The sequence below is a fragment of the Hibiscus syriacus genome, unplaced genomic scaffold (assembly GCF_006381635.1).
Source record: "Hibiscus syriacus cultivar Baekdansim isolate YM2019G1 unplaced genomic scaffold, ASM638163v2 tig00002793_pilon, whole genome shotgun sequence".
In the NCBI taxonomy this organism is placed as follows: domain Eukaryota; kingdom Viridiplantae; phylum Streptophyta; class Magnoliopsida; order Malvales; family Malvaceae; genus Hibiscus; species Hibiscus syriacus.
In genome coordinates this window covers 2,519,873-2,523,024 of record NW_024061944.1, presented here as the reverse complement: position 1 = coordinate 2,523,024, position 3,152 = coordinate 2,519,873, and the positions used below count along the sequence as shown (strand labels likewise).

The 3,152-nt window shown below is 36.6% G+C and overlaps 1 pseudogene; it reads right to left on the bottom strand.

The window, feature by feature from the left end:
* Window positions 1-829: 829 nt before the first annotated feature.
* On the bottom strand, window positions 830-2,290 carry LOC120150947 (annotated as a pseudogene).
* Window positions 2,291-3,152: the final 862 nt, after the last annotated feature.

The following is a 3,152-nucleotide window of genomic DNA, read 5'->3' as shown; positions in this document are numbered from 1 at the left end:
CAAATAGGGCAGACAAAGTCTGCTGTGCTTGGTTTCAACTGTATATTGGAATGAAGTTAATCTAATAGAGATTAGTAAAAAAGGGGGGAGGGGGTTGTCCAATAAAAAGAGCTAGACAACTTAGGGAAGACTAAATTATTCTATCAAGTGAGTGAGATGTGCATGTATGGTGATTTCATAAGTTGAGTGTATTGGAACAGGGGTAGATACAAACAAAGACACACCTTGAGTCGTGGTGTTCACATCGTATGAGTGGATTGTGTATGATTTATAGCTTTTTACACTATACACTTACTTTCTTTCCCTTTTTTTTTTAGTTCTTGCTTTATCAATCGAAGTTAAAGATTGTTTTATACTCTAATATGATTGGGAATATAGACTCTAGTTATGTTGACCATTTACTTTCTGCATATACTGTAATATAATAGACTCCCTATATGATACAGATAACATATACGTATAAGTGAATAGCTGTCAATTTTGTTTCGTTTTGTGCTTGTTTTTCTTTTCAACATGATCTATAACCTTGTGTGATTCTTGTCTGTCAATGAAGAATGTTTTACAACTTAGGCCCTTTTCTGTCCTCATTGTCATTTGATACTATATTTATATGCATCTTGGAACATATATTATATTATGTATATATACTGGAGCTTAAAGGTCACACTAATGGTGGAAGTCAAAAGAAGAATAAAAATTGAAAAAGAAAAGGATTAAATTCAATAGCCTCAAGTAAGAAAATTGGGTTTATAGAGTTTGCCAAATTAGGCCGGAAAAAGTCCAACTCAAGAGACGATTAGTCTACGAAATTATCAAAAAAAATAAAACAACTAGATTTCAGTGACTAAATTAGTTCTGGGGGGAAAATTCAAGGACTCAAATTTAATTGAAGTTGTCTACTCTAGAATGAGCTGCCTGAAATCAGAGCCAACGTGTTGGTGGATCAAGTAATCATCACCGTTGGATACATCAAAAACCATGTTCTGATGATGGTGCTGCATGAATTGTTATTGATGTTGCTGTTGAGCCCTTAACATTTCCTTCTGCCGCCTAAGCTCAAGCACCTTACGGTGAGAATTTGAATGTTTAGTGAGAACAAACGTCGGGCTCGAAGCGGGTCGGTATTCTGGCACAAGTCGCCCCGATTTGTATCTCACCCCACATGCATTGCATAGTGTTTTGGGACCCATGGGACCAGTCCTCCACTGCGGCGTCATAGCCGTAGCGCAGTGCAGGCACTTCCGCTCATCCGAAATGGCCACACCACCATCTTTCTTCTTCGACGACGTCGTTTTGACGGGCTTTTTGCCGGGTTGGTTTGACGGAGGCATTTGCAACGGGACGACGATGTCAAGCTCGGAATATGAAGGTGATGAGCCGAGAAGAATGAGACGGGAGGCCCAATTGCATGGCGCTGCCCGAGAGCGTTTGCTTCTGGCCTTGGCGGGAACCGACATATCCCGATTGAAAATTGGGTTGTCGGTATTGTTACCGTGGTTGTTTTCGCCGTTCTCAATGGTGTCATTAATTTGGGTGGGCACAACGGTATGGAATCCTAGGGTCTGTAATGCGTCGTCGGGTCGAATGTTCATTCCTGATAATAGCTGCTGCTTTTGTTGGTTATCACTTGAAAACGATTCCTCAACGAAAATTAACAGCCACTCAAGCTCAGTTAAATTGTCGCACTGTACATGAAAGAATAAAAAATTACTCCTTATTAACACAAGTATTTCGTCTTCACAGTTTTTTTCCGTAAAGCTATTCACGCACCTTTAACCAATTTGCGCTTGCCATGCACATGCCTTTTTATCTTTGTTTGGTTGTAAGGAAAATTATCAAAAAGTAGAAAATACGTAAATTATTTACTCGCAACCGTATCTTTAAAATTCGAACCAAAATCACGAAGAAATATAGTTCCAAATTAATTTATTGCATGTACACGGGGAGGGGGGTGAAATTACCGGCACATAAAGTGAGCCGAGGAGTGACCATCGGTAAAACCACGGCAAGCAATACCGCCAACTAAAATGGGTTCGCAACCGGAAAACGATGACGAATTGCAGCTGTCGACGACGGTAACGGTGGAAGAATCCGTGGAATGGCCAGCAGCTGAGGAATCGAACGTTTGTTTAGTTATGACAGCATCCTCGTTGGAAAAATGGAGCAAGTCTTCCACGATGAAATGGTCAGCGATGGACGCTGGTTTTTCAGGCGCTAATTGAGAAGAACAGCTGCTTGCTTGAAAGAATTCTGGCGCGTCCATAACTGTTTCTTTTTTTTAAAGTTTGCTTTATTTGGGAAGGAAGTGTAGAGCGTAGAGAGAAAAGAGAAAGGGAGAGAGAAGCGTGGGAGTTGTGGTTTTGGAGAGAGAGGGTTTATTTGGGTTTGAAGGGGGCAGGCAGACAGCTAAAATGGTGCATTTTGATGACGTTAAATTTTATTTTTTTAATAATTAATACCAACAAAATTAAAAATCATGAAACTTTGAAATTTAAATATATAAATAAGCTTTAATTGGGCTAAAGGAAAATCAGTATGAAGTTACTTTAGTGACCTTTTCTATTTTTTGGGTTTTGGGTAAGGTCATAAATCAATCCCAAATTTCAACCATCGTGCATTTATGCGCTCATTTATTTTAATTTCTTAGAATGCGTGTCAATACATATTGTGATATGAAAATATAATTATAAATAGAATATTAATTATATCAATGCAAGACATATGTAACATTTCAATTTTTAAGAACGAAAATTATATAAAATAAGAAATTGAATTGCGATACATACAGATAAATGAAAATATAGTCATAAGTCAATACATGATATGAAAAATTCCCTGAACTGAATCACAACAATAAATCATTTAAAATATGACACAAAATAATATAAAATAATTAAAACAAGATAAAAAATTATATTAACATGATATAAATATTCAAACACGTAAAATAAAATAACTAATAATTATTATTGATTAATGTCAACACACATTTTTCGTCCTACTAGGATTCAAACTCCTAAAAATATGATAGAATTTTAGGATTCAAACTCCTAAAGATATGATAGAATTTTGCTAGGATTCAAAAAATATGATAGAATTTTATGATTTAAACTCCTAAAGATAGGATCCACAAGCACTATAAATAGCCATTG